Raw genomic sequence first — 18,885 nt, forward strand, 5'->3', positions numbered from 1 at the left:
GTTGTATTATCTGTGATTAGATCCCTCAGGATCCTCAAAGCCTTTCCATTCCACTTATGTTATTAAGCTAATTTTTTACTTAGAGTCATGCACTGACCTTGAAAATAGGATCTCACCCCATGCAACATAGATGACAGAGGGCAAGGTCTGGTCTTTATTAGCAACCAGAGAGAAGGGGCCCTGGGGAATTGTTAGAGCTCGTGGCAGTGATGCCTGTTGAAACCTTGACAACAATGTCTGCAGACTCTAGGTGGTCGGCCTAGCAGAAACAATCTGGAAGGCGTAACACACCTGCACACATGACACGCTAGGTGGGTAGCGTCCAGGTCAGGGGGGTGCAGGGTCCTGTCTGCCTGCATTCCCGCCTGCCGACAGTCCTTCACAGGAGCTCGCCCTAGGCCCATGTGCCTGCTTGACTCACTCTGCAGCAACCCGCTTCCTTCCAGGGTCTGATGCCTGAGCAGAACCCCCCAGGGCTCCCACCTGAGCACCACATCTGGACATGACTCACAGAGGCAGAGATTTCTTCCTCTGACCTCAGCATTCTTGACTGGGCCATGCAGCTGACTCTCTAGCTGGATGCTGAAAACTACAAAGGACCTGTGGTGGGTTTACAAATCCTAAGAGCTTTAATTTGAAGTCTGGAAAGAGAGCCAGCACCCCTTCTGTGCCCTGTTGTGAAGAGATCTGGTGGGAACCTGGCCCCCCCATTGGGCGGCCTGCAGCCTGGAGAGGGCTGTGCACGTTTTGCCCACCTTGCTCACTCATCTGGCAGTCACTATCTTCTTCTCAGGGCTGAGGAAGGCACACTGGTGTCCCTAATAACACCAGGCTCACAACCCCCAGGATAAGTGGAAGGCCTGCCCCCTGTGTCTCCGTAACCCCACGCAGCATCATTTCACCACGTGACCCTGTGGCACTGTGTGCTGCGCCCCTCCAGTTCTCAGTCTAGCTGCAAACCACGTCTTCCCACAGGCATTTGAAGGTCACAGAGCTGTCCTGCAAAGGCAGATGGGGGCCCCACAAATGCAGCTGGGTCTCCTAGGCGTATGCACCTTCTGCAGCTGAGCATCCCTGAATCTCCAGTTGCTATACCTTGGGGCCAGCACCTGATGGGAAATGGACCAAACATTTGTTCAGCTGTAACTCTGTCCCCTCCGTCTGGGATGAGTGCAGTAGTTCTGAGATGTGCTCTGCTTTGTCACACTTCTGCACACATGAAGCTTATTTCCAGACCCTTGAGTACCCAAAAACTCATACTACAAATTACAAACTGAATTGTGTCCCTCCTACTGTGACCGTGTTTGGCACCAGCATCTAGGACTTCCTGTCGCCAGCACTGTGAGAAGACCAATTTCTGTCATTTCAGCCAGCCAGGCTGTGTGTGGCTTTAGATTTCTCTCTCACACACAGAAGAATTTTGTTATTCTTTTTCCCATTTCTGTTTTTAAAAAGGAGTGTTGTATATTCCCCTCTGTCTTTATCAGCGCTCAGCAGATTTAAATGAAGGGAAGAAGGGAGGAAGAAGGTAATAACTCCTGCTGTTTTTTGAGATTCAAGTAGGCCTTAAGGTTGCCGTTCACTGTTGCAAGTTCCATCAAAGTAGAGCGACCTGCATGAATAAGTTAAAAATGAACATATGCATGCACACACACACATGCACACACATGCATACGCACGCGCACGCACACACACACACACACACACACACGGTAGTTTTAATTTCATTCATTTTTCCCTGAGGGTACAACATATGAAGACTGTCTATGACAAGTTGCATTCTTTTCAGTTTTCAGAAACATGAAACACAGTTATCATCTGAGCATCAGTCCTTCCTTCCTAGTGGCCCTTCGCAGCAGGACACAAATCCCCAGACCATGGTGAGTCACTCTGGACACTGCTCACCTTTCTGTCTGTGGCACATTGGCATCTGTGCTCCCCCAGGCATGGTGATTTTCTGATGGTGTCAGTCCCAGACCCTGTTTCACTTCCAAGTCTTTTTTTCTTTATACTCATGGCTCTCTAGGCTCAGGGAGGAAGTTTGGGTTTAGGAGCCTGTAGGGTTAAAATGAAGACCAGGGCCAAGTGTGAAGGGGCATTTGGGGGCACTATCAGCACTTGTGTTTTGCTGGTGGGGGGTGGAGGTGTCAGGGCCTTGGTGTGTACCCCATCCCATGGCTGCAGATGTGAATGTCTGTGACTTGGGCAGTTCTCAGGCCTTTAGAGAGCATGGAGGCCCCTCTTGGGCCTCCCTGGAGCATACCCTGAATACCTTTTGACCTGTCTTCTGAGTTTTCAACACAACACATACATGGTGACTTGGGTGCTGACTTGGCCTTGATATTTTTGTCTGTTTTGGATCCAGCTGAGTCAAAGATGGAAAACACCGGAAGCCCCATCTTGATTGCTGGTGGCTCCTCCCTAGGGGTCTGCAATGGCCAGTCGCCTCACCTGTCCAGCTGTAGAGTCCCTCCAAACATCTGTGTTCCCTTGTCCACCCCTTTCCTGAACAACCCTGGCTATTCCCAGAGGATCCCTGCACCCTCATACTCTATACTTGGCCTTCAGCCACAGAGTTTTTCTCACACCAGCTCCTGTTTCCAACTGGCCCCCAAGACTTGGGCCTCTACGTGTCCTGACAGGACCTCCCAGTCAACACGTCCAAGTCCGAGCCTGTCACCTGCTCCCAGCTCCTGCCCGGCACTGCTGCTTCTCAGCACACGGGCCCCACACCTGTCACCCATCCTCCCAGCTGCGCTCACTCTACGGTGCAGACAGGGCCCACCACCTATCCTCCTTTCCACCCACCAAAGAACAACCGGCTGTAACCTTCGGTTTGAACAGCCTTAGACTGGACTGAATGTGCTTTTAGCATCTCAGAAAGACACACTGGACAGAAAAGTGTCTACAGGGAAGACAGCCCTGTCTGCACAGGTATCCAGCCCCAAGACAGTGCGGTCCCTGATGAAGTCACCCCACTGCACAGAACTGGTTCTTCAGGGCGGGGAGGGGTGGGGACTAGCTTTGTTCCAGGCTCATTAAAGCCTGACTGCTCAGGGTTTCTCCTCAGCTCACTAGAAAGAGGTAGAAAAGCCAGGGAGCCCAGTGCAGAGGACTGGGAGGGCACCATGGGGGCCTGGAGAAAGAGTCTCCATGAGGCAGCAGAGACCGGAAGCATCGTCTAACCTAGTGGTGTCACTGAGCGTCACACCGTCAGTGTCACAACTGGCTCAGAGTGTGTAGACCTGGGCCAAAGGGAGAAAAACAAAGAGAAATGGGAATCAGAGGACATTCTGGGAGAGGTTTCTGGAATGAAAAGTTTCTTGAGGGTTGTAACCCTAGAAACCACAAACTCTGGGGTCCTGGCATTAGGGACAGACCTGCAGTCCTGAGATGGATGGTCCACGCTGAGGCATCTTGCCCTCCAAACCTCTCAGGCACTGAGTTTGCCAGAAATGAAAGGGTGAGAAACTGTCATGCCTTCAACAAACATCATAAACCGATGAATATGTACAGGGTGGAACCACAAAGATTGTCTTCCAAACTGGGCCAAATTTTCTTAAAACTCAGTTTGGTGGGGGAGGTCAGGAATTCCTGGGGAGAAAGTGGACGTGTATGTTTGAACCATGTTGTGATTAACGAAGGCTAAGTCTTTAGTAGGATTGTTTGAAATTCAATGGGAACCCAAATCACAAATTTCTGCACACAAAACCACAGTGCAGAGCAGGGCCTGGGAAGCTGGTGTGCTGGATTGGGCTTCCTCTTGAAAAGTAAATTTATGATAAAAGACATAAAAATACTTGGAGAAGTTGAAGCTCCATAAAATGTCAGATACTGTTTCAGTAGAGCCGTCTATGACTCAGGCATGATTAATTACCATTTTTAAAAGAGACGGTAAGCACAGACCTCGGGGCTTCTTAAATCACTGTCCATTTCATCTTCTGACAAAGGGAAGCACAACCGATCACACAGAGGACACCTTTTCTTTTCTCCTTCTCAACCGTAACATCTGACAAGCCAGGGTTAACTGAACAGTGAGGATGAAAGCAGGCCTGGCTGGGCTTTCTCCCTCAGCATCAAGACGCTTTCAAGTAAAGACCCCCTTTGCCGGAGTTTGCTTTAAGCCGCTCCGGGCCCAGCGCCTCCACCCCAGAGGTCATGCTTTGGTTTTAATCACATGAGACATTCTTTGCAGATGCTCTCAGGTCACGGCTCTCAGGGGCAAGTGTGTGCACATTCCTCAGGGCTCAGCAGTGTCCTTAATGCCAGGACCACAGAGTCTGTGGTTTCTTGGATCACAAACCCCAAGAAAACTTTCATTCCAGAAACCTCTGTGGGAATCTCCTCTGATTTCTCTTTGTTTCCCTCCCTTTTGCCCAAGTCTACACACCCCGAGGCACTCGAGACAGTAAAGCTTTCCAATGTCCAGGCACACTGTGAGGTTGGACAACATTGTCCCCCAAATCACAAAGACTAAAGGTATTAGAGGTTTAGGAACTGTTTAGATAAACCCATCAGCAGCCAGTCCGAGCTCCTGGTGTGCGCACCGCAGGCTGCAGGTTGGAAACTGGGAGGTGCAGGCCGTCCAGCCCCGGCCCTGTCTTTCCAGTGAGCAGAAGTCGTGCAAGCATGGAGCTGGCCACAACTATCATAACAAATGTGGAAAGGGGTGTGTTGAGATTAAAACTGTTGTGCGGACGTTGAGTCGGGGGTGAAGGTGGGAAGGGAGCCCCTGATCCCATCAGGCCTGGAGGAAGAGAGTAGAAACTGTCCAGGCTGAGGCCCCAGAGTAAGTGAATCAATAGAACATCACAAGTGTGTACAGAGCGTGTGGCCCATGAACACAGACCGGGCCAAGGTGGGGACAGAGGCAGGAGAGGGGCTGGGTGGGGAGGCGCCTTTCCCTCCTGCAGGGCCACAACCACAGGTTGGAACTCATTCTAAAGGGCATGCTGAGGCTGCCAGCTGTGGAGTGAGGGCTGGACCGCTCTAGAGGCCAGGTCGTGTGCGGGGATGGGACCGTGGGGATACTTGTCATGCGTCCTCAGTGCCATGGTGGTAGGACTAAGGACTGGCACAGGAATGGGTGACAGGAAGAGGACTGGTCGATGAGGGAGGGGAGAGGAAGAGGACACAGGGATGACCAGAGACAGCGCTGGGAGGGACCCAGGGTCTGGGGGCAGCACCCCCACCTGCCCCAGAGCCCAGGGCTATGGTGGCCCAGCTGCCAATCTGACACTTTTCCTCCGACTTTGACTATGTGACACAAGGTTTCTCCCAATTACTAACTAACACTTTCGGGATTTTTCTGAAAAATAATAAGTTTTCCTTTAGGAGTTGAGATTTCCCAAAGCAGGCACCACTTTGGCGGGAACAAGATACTGGCCCTGAGCGTGTTGGGATGGTGTGAGCCTCTCATCCCAGACACAGCCCCAGGCAGCCCCCACCAGACAGCAGGAACACGGGTGTTCCCAGTGCTCCCTGAGGACAGTAGCAACCCCACTGCACACGCGTTATAGACGTAAGTTTGGCCCGAGCCCATCCCTACTCCTATCCTGACCTGCTCAATTTTCATCTGTTCAGAGGAAAACAGGAAAAAAGGACAAAATATATTAAGCAATTATTAGAAAAGTGCCAATAGTAGCCCCTTGGTACACAGAGGGGACTTGAGGTGACCTCCCCACAGGAGGATTGACTGGACTGGGTCTCAGACGGCAACAACATGACCCGACACACAGGGGCCTGGGGTCATGGTGAAAACACACGTTTCCTTGCAGGAGACTCACTGGAAACTTTTCAACACTCAGCCCTTCATGTCTCTTTTCAGGTCATTTTGAGTATGACAGGTGAAACCAACAAAAATTTTAAGAGAAGCTGTCTAGGTGACTCTGAGGAAACTCAAATTAGAAAAAAATAAGTAAGTCAGATAATAGACTTCAACTTTTTATTTACTATGAAAGTTCAGCCAAGACAATTCAAGGAGAAAGAGCAGACTTTTTAACAGTGGTGTGGGACACGCAGATACACGCAGATGTGTGCAAGAATGAGGGCAGACCCTACCTCACCCTCAAGGTCAAACTCAAGTCAAAACGGAACAAAATAGAAAATTAAGAGCTAAACTTTTAAACCGGAATGATATATGAATCTGTGACCTTGGATTCATCACCCTTGTCCTGGATATGATCCTGACAGTGCACACCACAAAAGGGAAAATGAACTGAGCTTGGCGGCAGTGCAGACTTTCAAGCACTGTCAGGAGGTGCAAAGACAGCACATAGATTCAGAGAAGATACTGTCAAGTTCATTATCTGATAAAGCCTGGCTACAACAGGAGTGTTGATGTTCCCCAAAATCTATGCGTTGAAACCTAACATCAGTGTGGCAGTCTGAGGATGTGAGGCCTCTGGGAAGCGATTAAGTCACGGGAGCTCCACCTGCAGAAACAGAGTTAGCGTCCTCACAGAAGAGGCTCCAGTGAGCCCAGGGCCCTTCTGACCATGAGGCCATGTCAGGGCAGCAGAGGGCCAGCCTCCACCAGCCAGCAGTCTGCTGGTGACGTGATCTTAGACTTTCCAGCCTCCAGAACTGTGTACAATAAATTTCTGTTACTCAACAATAAAAAAGTAGATAACTCAGATTAGAAATCTTCAAAATAGGCTGGGCGCTGGGGCCCAGGTCTATAATCCTAGCACTCTGGGAGGCCAAGGCAGGTAGAGTGCTTGAGCTGACAGGTTCAAGACCAGCCTGAGCTAAAGCAAGACCCCGTCTCTAAAAAGTAGCCAAGCATTGTGGCAGGCACCTGTAGTCCCAGCTACTCAGGAAGCTGAGGCAAAAGAATTGTTTAAGCCCAAGAGATTGAGGTTGCCATGAGCTATGATGCCATAGCACTCTACCCAGGATGACAGAGTGAGATTCTGTCTCAAAAAAAAAAAAAAAATCTTCAAAATATAACTTTGACTTAAGAAATACAAAAACAATGTATCCAAAATATGTGCACCCCCAGAATATTCTAAAGTTATAAAATAAAATAGACATTTCTTAAAAGAAGATATGCAAATGGCCTGTAAGGACATGAAAACTTGATGAATATTGTGGGTCATGAGGGAAACGCAAACCCACACCGAAAGGAGATGGCGCCTCACACCTGCTAGTGTCGTTGTAATTAAAAAAATGTAAACTGTAAAATGCCACATGCTGATGAGGACGTGGAGAAATATTACCCTCAAAACATGCCGTTGGGAAGTTAAATTGCCACAGCTGCTATGGAAAAGTTTGGCAGATCCTTGAAAGTTAAACATAGAATTACCACATGACACAGCAATTCCATTCCTAGGTGTAAACCCAAGAAAATTGAAAACATGTTCACTAAAACACTGGAGCATGAATATTCATAGCAGCATTATTCATAGTGGCCAGGCCTAGACCCCAGGGCCAGCCACTCACTGGAGTTTGGAGAAGTGGATTTTAATGCTCTCTCCCCATGGAGCAATCTGTAGGAGACCAGGAATCATCACCCTTTCTCAGAAGCCAAGGAAGAGGCATTTTTGTCAGGCAGAGAAGTCCTTGGGCCTGTGGCCAGCCTGGACCCTGTGCCACTGCATGGTGTCCCCTGGCCATGCTCTCAGATATGCACCAAGTAAGGGTGAGGTGTCTGATAAGTACCCCGTCCTCTTGCTCTCTGCGTTGTCGAGAGCCACGGCACAGCCCTGGGGCGGTGGGGCACCCGCATTCCCTCCTTGATTTGACAAACTCCGGACCTGGAGCAAACAGGCTCAAATTCCCGTGTGACATTTTTGTAAGCCACATCCCACAGTGGAGCTTAGGACTCACAGGCAAACCCACCACCATGGTTTCTTGTCTTCTTAGAGACGTAAAGCTGGTTCTGGGCGGGGCCTCTTTTGTTTTAATTTCTGTGTTTTATGATTGATCCCAAATTGTTCACATAGAATCCAGATTTATGAAACAGTTTGCATTTGGCTCTTTGATTTGTATTCATACAATCTGTTAGGAAGTTGATTGAGCTTGGCGGCCTCATCTTGGTACCTCCCTCTGCCCTAATAGGATCTGGGGCCAGAAGAAAACTGTGTCTCCAGGGAGCCACATCCTTGGCCGCAGGGTTGGGGAAGGCAGGGCAGACTCTCAAAGGCAAACAGCTGAGGAAGGCAATTAATCTGCTGACCACTTAGGCGAAATTTACTGTGATGAGACAATGTAAAGAGATTGTAATTAGCAGCCAGGGAATACTGGGAAAGATGATCCTCACCATTAGCCAGCTTTTCCCAGACCTCCCACCCACTCCCACCACGCTGGGTCTCTGCAGGCCCCGGCCGGCCCCTCTTGCCGTGGAATCCTCCATACATTCGTTTGCTCTCAGCATTACTCATTTTGGGATTACTCAGCCTCATGAGCCTCCCCCGTGTCCCCAGACGACCAGCAGATCACCCTTTCCTGTCTCTTTTTCTTAATAGACTCTGATTGATTAATAATGTCTGAAGAATCAATTGCAGATGGAGTTTTCCAGCAATGGGCCTCTTTCCTGCTCCATCTTTCCTGTGTTCAGATCCTGCTGCCCATAAGTGACCCCCAACTGGGCTCACAGAGACGGGGCCCTGGGGCCACATCGTTACCCAGATAGCCAATCCTTAAAATTGAGGGTTTTATGTGCAGGAGCTCAAGCCTTGCATGGACTTGAAAGCTGAACGTGCAATCTCGTGGTGACATTATGAATCTCCCTGCACTCTGAGTGTCTCTGTAGGGAGAGGGAGGGCAGACCCTGTCAACACTGCAATACGCACGTCAAATACAGCAGCCGAGCAGGAACACGGACCTACTGAGCGATGCCGTGTTTCTTGGGACAGGTGCTGGGGAGGGATAAACACAAACTCTGTTTTTCCTCCTGCTGTGTTCTGGATTCTGTGCATTTATGGCTCCCCTGACTGGGGAGCCTGCCCCGCCCAGGCTGGGCAATCACTAGACTGAGCCCAGGAGCCACCCTGGGCACACCTTTCATCCGGTTTTATCTCCAACCCCCCTCTTCACAGCAAGTCAATAATTTTCCCAGTCCTCAATCACCCCAGGGCCAGGCGGCAGGCAATCCTGGGAGCCCTGAGTCTGCTGATACCATTCCATGGGTAGGGTTGGTCCCAAGACCTTTCCCCTGTGGGCCCTGCCTTTCCCACAGAAACACAAAAGGACTGTAGCCTGGCTCAGTCCCATCTGCTCACTGGAGCCCACGTGGCCCCAGGTGGCCCTGCCTGGCCACCTTTCAGAACATGTAAGTCATGCCAGTCTTTCAATGCACTAGCCTCTCTGTGCCGACAGGCTCAGCCACCACTGCATTTAAAGTCCTGACACATCCCACCTTACTAAGCTCCCCGGCTCCTGATGCACTTGACAGTGACAATACTACAGACTCAGGATCCCACCAGAGGCAGGTCAGGAGCTGGCAGATGGTAACCCTCTCGGGGTCTTGGGCTCAGCTCCCGCAGAGCTGGCCAGATGCACCTCTCATTGGGTGACCTCCACACTGAACCATGTGCCAACTGAGCCCCTGAAGGGTGCAGGACCGTGTGAGCTGTGTCACATACAGCAGCCAGCACCCTTAATGCTCCTGGAAATCCACCCTGTACTGCACCCCTCAGCTGGGACGTCTGGCCTGGTGACACAGCTTTGCTCCCCGCATCTCCCACCGTCTTATCCACAAATGGTTCATGCCTCGTTCTCTTTGCTTTTTTTTTTTTTTTCAAAATTAAGACATAATTCATGCACTGGGATAAAATTCACCCTTTTAAAGTGCACACTTCAGTGGGAGTTTTCATGTGTCTTCAAAGCTGGGCGATCCTCAGCACTATCTAATTTCAGAAAGTTTTCATCTCCCAGAAAGGAACTCCGGCTCTTAGCAGTGAGTCTCAGCCTCCTGTGACCAGTCATTACCTCCGGAAACCACTCATGCCTACTCGGAGCACGTCACACCATTGGAATTGTACACTATGTGGCCATTGCATTTGATGTCTTTCACTTTAGTATACACAGGTCACTAGGAAAGTTTCGAGACAGGCAGGTTGGAAAGGGTCATTATTCCACTTCCAATAATCATAGTCCACAGCGTCCTTTCTGAGTCACCTGTGCGAGTCTCACCTTGCTCAGCTTCTCACTGCTGCTGGGAGGCTTCATTTGTTTCTGTCCAAGCAGACTTTACATTTCTAGATTTTTGTGTATTTCAAATTTTCATAATGACTCATATATGATAAAAAGGATAAACATTTTTATTGCAAATAATGAAAGTCTCACTTTTCCTTATGTATTCATCAGTTTATGAACATGTGGGTTATCTTTATGTTTTGGCTGTTACAAGTAATACTGTTCTGAACAAACGGTGTGTGCGTGGTCTGTGACATTAATAGAAAGTGGCTCTGAACAAACGGCGTGTGCGTGGTCTGTGACATTACCGGAGGTGACGAGTTTGTTCTTCTGGGATTTTACCTAGGGACGCAATGCCTGGGTCACATGGTAACTCTATGTTCAACATTTTAAGGGACGCCACCCTGGTTTCCAAAAGAGCTGCACCATTCTATATGTTCACCAGTGACGAGTGAGAATGTGATTTTCTCCACGTTTTGTTATTGTCCAACTTTTTTACTATACCCATCCTCGTGGATAGGAAGAAGTATTTCACCGCGGTGTTAGTATTTCTCTAAGGACTAATGACACTATCTTTGCATATGCTAAGAAGATATTTGCATTTTTCTTTGAATAAATGACTTTATACGTCCTTTGCCAATTGTTTGAGTTATCTGTCCTTTCATTGTTGCGTTGGGAGTTTTTTTATATGTCTTAGGATACAAGTCTCTTATCAGATACGGGATTTCCTTATATTTTTTTCCTATTCTGTGGGGTTCATTTCCCTACTCTGCTGATAGTGTCCTTTGAAAGACAAAAGTTAGTTTTGATGAAGTCTAATTTGTCTAATTTTTTTCTTTCTTGCTTATGCTTTTGGTATCATCTCTAAGATATGATTGGCTAATCTGAGGTCATGAAAATGCCCGTTTTCTTCTGAGAGTTTAATCCTCATCTGCAATGGATGACTCTGGCAAGAATCTACAGTCTTCAAAGAGGACGCGGTGGGAGGAGGAGGCACCACAGGACAGGACTCCACTGACTCATCCTCCATAGTAATCCTCAGAGATTAACGCCAGACACTGTGGAGAAGCCCAGTACCTAGGCCAAACGGACATAGTTTAATTGTATATTTTGGGGAGACTCCTGCTCCTTCCTCCCCACCCCGTGTAGGTGTGGTCCAGTCCTTCCCAGATCTCTCAGCCTGTCACTCCCCGACTGCAGCCCTTTGGGGCTCACAACTGCTGCCTACATATTCAGGAAATTAAGAAAAAATAAAATAAAAACGTATTCAACCCACACTTCCTGCCCTGAAAAAATCCAACCATTGTTCTTTCCTGGGCAACATCCTTAAAGCCCCACATTTTCCCAGAGTTTATCCCATCTGCCCCTGGAGGCCAGAGTTTCTCACTGATACACAGTTTTCTGGAGTGTGTTTGCTTTGGTTCTCTGCTGCCAAGCCTGTGGGGGATGGTAGTGAAAACCAACTTCTGGCATTTAATCCCACTTTGCATTTGACTCCTCCATCCTCCTCAGCCCTTTTACCAACTCACTTTTGATGGGAAAAATGAGAAATTAATTTTAAACACCCACACACACAGTGCTAACAAGATGACCAATAGATTTGGACGTCAGCTTAGAAATTGTAATTATAATGTATGTAAATTTGCAAATTCTGCATATTCCAATGTGCAGATTTAATGTTGAAAGCTTAGACGTTGCTTATCTCACCCTGTTCCTCTAGGCAGCTGTTTGCTTTCCAGCTGTGATGTGCTCTGTGGCCAACAGACATGGCTTCGCCGGGCAGATTTGAGATAACGCAAATGATAAACCACTTCTTGGAAGCTAGTGTAGGAACAGACTCTCCAACTTTGGACAAAAATTACAACCAAAATCCATCAAGTCGTTTAAAAGGTGAGCTTTGTACGAAGTAAGATAGTAAACAAGAGTCTACTCATGTGGAAAATGGCAAAAGTCTCCCAAATAGCAACCAAAAGTGTCCCAGGCCTTTTGGGAAATAAAGAACTATGATAATTTTTCACATAATCCTTCTCTAGTTCGGACAATAAACTATCAAAATCTTTATTTTGATTTTGTAGGGCATAGACGTTATCAGAGGGCTATTCAGTTACAATTGATGTGTAGTAATAACAGATCTCTAACTATAATCCAGGCAAAATGCTAAGTGTTTACCCACAGTAATATAATTTATAAAGTTATATGAGCATGTTTATTTATAGGACAGTAAATCAAGTCGAAAGTATTGTGAGTCACTGACAAGAGTTCACGCAGATACTCAGAAGGACTCGAGCTGGTTTCCTTGACTCCAAAGCCAACTTCTCCATCCTCAGAGCTGGTGTTCAAGTCCAAGTAGATTTCAGATTACCCTATAAGACACTTTGAGTTTTTTTTAAGTAAACACAAATACATTTTGTACCAAACTGAACACAACTAAACCTAAGTATGTCTTTAAGGTTAGCTTCTCCTGCTAAGGATTATAGCTCACACCTATCATCTTAACACTTTCGGAGGCTGAGGAAGGACTATACTTGAGCCCAGGAGCTCAAAGCTACAATGAGCTATGCCCATGCCTCTGCACTCCAGCCTGGGCAGTAGATTGAGACTCTCAATCAGTTAATAATCAATCAAGAATAAACTGAGCTATTTCATGGGTAAGAGGTTCAATCATCAAAGATGAGAAAGTAAGGGATTGTTCTGATACTAACAATTTTATGGATGCAGTTTATGAATAATGACTGCATTTCATCTTGCTCTCAGGCTTACTTAGTGGTAAAAGTGATCATTTTGCCACCAGCAGGCATTGCTGAAGCAGGGTTTCCACCTCAGTCACTTGTAAGACATGGTAAGATTATAAATTTACACACGGGGCAGAGTAGGGAAGCCGGAGAGGCCGTGGCAAATTTGAGCATGCAGAGATTAGTGAAAATTACCAAATAATGTTTTCTAAAAAGTAAAAACTACATCGGCCAAACAAAGATTCTTTATTGTTACTGAGGAAATTTTGTATCCCCCCAAAATTCACATGTTGAAACTTAATCTTCAAAGTGATAGAAGTGAGGCCTGTGATGAATGAAGGTCAATAGGGTGACAAGGGGGACCTCCTGAGTCGGGTTAGTGCCTTGATAATGGCGACCCCAGAGAGCTCCATCCCCCCTTCACTGGCTGAGATTGCAGGGAGAAGGCACTGCCTGTGGCCCCGGAAACAGGCCTTCACCAGACAGGGAATGTGCTGGAGCCTTGATCTGGGACTTTCCAGCTCCCAGAACTGTGAATGATACATGTTTGTTGCTTAAGCCACCCAGCTTTTGGTTTTCTGTTTATAGCAGCTCAAACAGACATCTGCAAGTGAGATACAGCCCTGGTGACAGCAATAGGTGACATTTTAGATGCCAAGGCAAAGTGCCCATTCATTTAGTGTTTGTGCATGCTAACTAATAAATAGCTGTAAGATTTGACATCACCTAGCACCAACCCAGGTAACTCTTTCACTGCTATGTGTGTGGGTGACACCCTTTCAGGTCAGACTAGCTATCCAAGCACAGGATTTTCTCTACTCTTTTTTGGCTACAGACTTGAGATGGAGATTTCCACTCAGGGCTTATGATGCTACCTTGGAATTTAATTCACCAGCTTAGGTAGTGCAGACCAGGAGGCTTCCATCAGATATCTCTGCAGGCTGCACACCACACATCGTGGCTTCCGTGATTCAGTGCCCCCCACTGCTACTGGACACGTATGGAGGCAAACAACTCAGACAGCCCCGGGACAGGGAGAGGATGCTGTGATTTCATCTAGGCCCACCCAGAGAATCAAAGAAAATCTCCCCATTTGCAGGCCCTTAATCACAGCTGCAAAATCTATTTCACCTTATAAAAGGTGACACACAGAGATTAGGACCTGGTTTCTCTGGGAGTCACTATCCAGCCTAGCCCCGGCCTCCTGCATGACTGGGAGGAAGACATCTAGGTTAGAACAGGGCAGCACCCCCGGGGCTCCTGGGGAAGTGAATGAAGGGCAGCTCAGCTCTGAGCACAGCCTCAGCACAGGACTGAAGTCCACCCTGACTTCCTGTCTCTCCTGGCTGCCCTGAGCAGAAGAGACGAGAAGAAAGAAAGACAGAGCAGAGGACCAACTGACGGATGATCAGATGATCCAGAGCAGAGAGGAGGGTCCAGGGTGGCCACCTGGGAGGTGGAGGTGATGAGAAAGGCCACAGCAGGAGGTGGGATGAGAAGTCTTCCTGGTGGGGGATGTGCAAGTAGGCAGGGAAGAAGGGCCTCCAGGACTCGAGGTTTGGGAGCCGAGGCTCCCCACACTGACAGAGCAGGACCGCAGGCAGAACCGGCCAGCTTCGAGCACAGCCCGGGGCAGGGCAGCATGGGACTGCTGCATTTTTGAGGAAAACTAAAGTTTCCTTTATATAGTTCTTACTTGGCAGAACATTTCACACCTCAACTGTCTTTTCTCGGCAGTTAAACAGCTTCCTCCAGTGCCTGCTGGAGGGTTCGATGAACAATGCCAGAGCTTCTCCCAGCTGTCCTCATGCCCACACCTCTGCCGCCCATCCCAGGAGACCAGGAGGTCCCTCTCGCCTGCCTGGGGTCAAATGGCCTGTCAGTGACAGCAGTCACCTGGGAACACACACAGCAGCAACACAGACAATCATTTTAGAACAAATGAAGCAACAATTTTGCATCCAAACCTGTGAGTTAAAGTGCAGTGGTAGGAGCTGCTGCCCGTGGAGACGAAAACTGGATAAATAGGTGTACGCCCTACCTGCACAAGTCCACACTCAAACAACAACAATAGTAACAACAACAGAGAAAGTGAAGCTGTGGGACTCTCGCTGGTTGTGTATAAACCACGAGACTCTGTGAAGTACAGTTTCCTACATTGGAAACTTTGAGCAGAACTATTATGTTTGGGAAGAAGCAGTGTCATGTGAAAGAATCTTAAAGAGGAGAGACTGCGGCCCCGACCCGTTTATGTTATAGGTCAGATCACTGAGAGCCAGAGCTTCAGTGACTGGCCAAGGTCACACAGTGGGGCATGGCAGAGGGCCACCTCCTCACAATACCACCTCTCTGTCCATTGTTCCAGAAAGCAGCCAGTGCCTTCCTTCCCATGGGAAAAGCTCTAAAAAGCCCAAATTCCTTGTTGTCCAAGCTCAGGAGCCATCCGAAGACCCAGCCCAGAACTTTGCATGAGAAGAAAAGCATAGGCGGCCAGGGCAGATTGGAGCACGGCCTCCCTGCTGCCATGGCCCCTCTGTCTGTGAGGACCCCCTCGCACTGCTGTGGGTGCCATTTCTTGCCACTAAATGTCCACTCCTGGTGGTTCATATGCAACTTCAGCACTGGGCTGAGGCAGCTGGAGAAAATGTTCTGCGGGACAGAAAGATAAGACCCCATGGGCAGTTCTGGTGTGAGTAGGAGACAGCAAGACTAAAAACGTCAGTCAGACTCCTCCCGGGGTCACAGGGCACCCTAAGTTAAGTGGGGGGAAGGGCAAGACCAAAAACGCCGGTCAGAAAGCAGGGGTGGGCTAACCCTGGAAGCTCCTCCCGGGGTCACAGGGCACCCTAAGTTAAGTGGGGGGGGTGAGGGCCAGAGACGAGGGGCAAGGTGGGATGTGGAGGAGGAGAGCTACGGTGCCCTTGGACTCCAGCACAACCACGGGGGAAATCCTCCGAGGCTTCCCAGCATCCCAGAATAATAGTTTTCTTTCTTTCTTTTTTTTTTTTAAATTAAAGTATACCCATTGTATACCATTAACAATTAGAGAATTAAAGTTAACATGACAACGCAAAATATGAAATACAGAGAAATAATTGTTCAGAAGTATATAGTATTTCTACATGGAAAACTTCTATTATTGAAAATATAAAAAGACACATTTCTGTATATATTGCAAATTTGTTATTAATGATTTTTTTTTTTGAAACGGAGCCTCAAGCTATCCCCCTGGGTAGAGTGCCATGGCATCATGCTCACAGCAACCTCCAACTCCTGGGCTCAAGCAAGTCTCCTGCCTCAGCCTCCCAAGTAGCTGGGACTACAGGCGCCCGCCACAACGCCCGGCCATTTTTTGGTTGCAGCCGTCATTGTTGTTTGGCGGGCCCGGGCTGGAGATTCGAACCCGCCACCTTAGGTATACATGGCTGGCGCCTTAGCCGTTTGAGCCACAGGCGCCGAGCCAATGATTTTTTTTTACTTGTTCAGATATTCCTTCTGCTACAACTCAAGTTATTGTCCTTCTAGGGATATCAATATACTGCACAGCCAACTCAGTTTGCTCTGGGGGTTCAGAAGGATTGTAGCAAACAGCTGGCCCCCTGGGGGGCACACATATCTGCCACTGGATGTTATTATATGTGCAAATACCTTCAGGCTTTCCTGTACATTCTTAATAAGAGTAAACCAATAACACAATTTGATAGTTTGGCTACTTTGGGTTGCCTTTTGGATATATTTTTCACAACTTTCATCATGTCTTATATCTAAGATTAAAGAAGGAAGGTGAAAAAGTCCAAAGCAAAGAATCAGTGCTAAGTCCCACGCCGCTGCTGCTCATCCCCAAGCTTCTGCTGTGCGTAGACCAGTCAGGTCCTGCTATGTGACTGGGGCAGGCTGTAGTCTGTTTTCTCAGGGTGGGACGGCGGGGATGCTCTGGGTGTTGCTGGACTGTCCACTCCCCATCACTAGCTTGTTTCACACGTGAGTGATGTATCCAGGCAGGAATGCCGTTCCCTTCACTGCTGTTGGTGTGGACAGGATCACCAAGTAGAGGCCTTTTCACGATGGTTTCAGGGGGCTCGGGCTCCAACCTTTAATCCAGGAACAGTTATTTTTCTTTCCAAGTCTCACTTTGTGGTTGTCTTCCAAGTGTCCTGGGGAAATACTGCATAGGTCAGTGTGCCCAAATAACCCACCATTGTCTCCATGGTGGTTTTTTTTTCTTTTCTTTTTGTACCCTTGCTCCGATTCCCAGCTCTAGTAAACTTTCTCAGGCACTGTGATCTTAGTGACGGGCTGCGGCAATTGTCAAGATGAGTGATAAATGGCGTGCCAGGCTGAATGTCTGTCTGGGCTGTGAACGTCTCAGGGCTCCTTCGTCCTGTGGGGCAATGTAAATAGTGCACTGTGCTCATCTGACCTCTCCTCAGTCCTGCTGAGTCCAGGCTGGCAAATCAGGGGTGCCTGTGTCGGGTCAGTGCCCTCCTGTGTGGCACCACTGCACACGTCGGCGTGTCCCACTGACTCATCTCCTCCAGAGCCCACGGGGGCTCTCTCACCCTGAATGGTGAGCTCCTCTGCTGCAAGGGGATTAAGGGCAGGCAGAGGTACACTTGGAAATTGCTAAGAAGGTAGATTTTTAAGTGTTGTCATTGTAAAAAAAAAAAATGGTAAGAATATGAGATGACACGATGTTAATTAGCCTGATTTGGCTGTGCTATGTCCCTACATCAAAGCATCATGTGGGTACCACAGATAGATTTTTTTTGTTCTTTGGAAACAAGGTCTCTCTGTGTTGCTCAGGTTGGAGACCAGCGGCGCAATCATAGTTCACTGCAGCTTTGAGCTCATGAATTCAATCGATCCTCCTGTCTCAGCCTTCTGAATAGCTGGGACTCACAGGTGTGGGTCGCCAAGCCTGGCTAATTATTTTTAATTTTTTTGTATAAATAGGGTCTCACTATGTTGACAAGGCTGGCCTTGTACTCCTGGGCTCAAGTGATCCTCCTGCCTAAGACTCCCAAAGTGATAGGGTGACAGGCACAAGCCACCACACCCGATCCATAAATATATACAAATTTTATGTGTCAACTAAAAAACGCATAAATAAAAGACCCCAAATGACAACAAACAAACATGCACCAGCGGGTCTAGTCATCAGGGTGAGACATCACACTTGGACTAGGCTAACAATGACACTAACAGGGAGATAGCGGATCCTTGAGTTCTTCTCAAAATAAAAATTGTGATTCTAAACAATTTAGAAAAAAAATACACAAGGCCCTGAAGACATCTCTGAGCCACATAGAAAAGGCTTTATGCATAAAGTATAAGGGTTTAAATTAACAAATCTTTCAGGGAGATACGCTTACAAAACAGGGGGGCATTTTCTGGCCACTGTTCTCCTGACGTGGTCTGCGGTCTGCAGAGGGGACTGCAGCCATGTTGGAGCAGGTGACCAGCAGCGTGCGAGCAGTATTCCTGGCTCTCTCCTCTCAAACAGGCATGCTGTCTGCAAGCAGATGAGGACCACACAATAAAACTGCTCTCTCGGGACAACTGCGTGAGAAGGTCCTGGATGCTCAAGGTCTCCTGCGGGGTCTACACCAGTGACAAGACCCAAAAAGGCTTTGGAACAGGACTTTGTCAGACGAAGGGGATGCTTTTCCTCCTTGTCAAATTGCAGCATATTGCAGAAGAGTAGGGGCTGGAAGGACTGTCAATGACAAACCTACACGCCAAACTTCTGATGTTTACTCTTAAGGGGGAAGACGTGCCCCACCCACTAATCCCACAGGCTTTATGGAGACCTACCTACCTTATGTCTCCTGCCTTCAAGGAGGAAAAGAGAAAGCCTTATACAAACAGGGCAGAGCGAGGTGGGCGCTGCCACGGGGACATGTTCCTGGCACAGGGAGGGAGGGATGAGCGGCCTGTACTGGCCGTGGTGCCTACACTGAGGGAGGGATGAGCGGCCTGTACTGGCCGTGGTGCCTGCACTGAGGGAGGGATG

This window comes from Otolemur garnettii, unplaced genomic scaffold, assembly GCF_000181295.1.
Source record: "Otolemur garnettii isolate 467f Iridium unplaced genomic scaffold, OtoGar3 scaffold00188, whole genome shotgun sequence".
In the NCBI taxonomy this organism is placed as follows: domain Eukaryota; kingdom Metazoa; phylum Chordata; class Mammalia; order Primates; family Galagidae; genus Otolemur; species Otolemur garnettii.